A 231-nucleotide genomic window follows, 5' to 3' on the forward strand; every position below is an offset into this window, starting at 1 on the left:
GCCCCTCCTGCTTGCCCGCTCCCTCCCCTCACTCCAGCCAAGGCCCAGCTACAGCCCCCCCCTCCCTTGCCTGTTCCTTCCTCCACTGTTAGGCCCCTACCGATGCCTCCCCCCAGGGCAGGGCTCTGCTACTTTCCTTCCCCCAGGTTTGCCTCGCCTCCCGCTCCCTGCCAGGCAGGGCCCTGCAGCTGCTGTGGGGTGTCTCCGCCAGTGCCTGCGGGGTCCTTCCGC

The sequence above is a fragment of the Chelonoidis abingdonii genome, chromosome 13 (genome assembly GCF_003597395.2).
Source record: "Chelonoidis abingdonii isolate Lonesome George chromosome 13, CheloAbing_2.0, whole genome shotgun sequence".
NCBI classification, from domain to species: domain Eukaryota; kingdom Metazoa; phylum Chordata; order Testudines; family Testudinidae; genus Chelonoidis; species Chelonoidis abingdonii.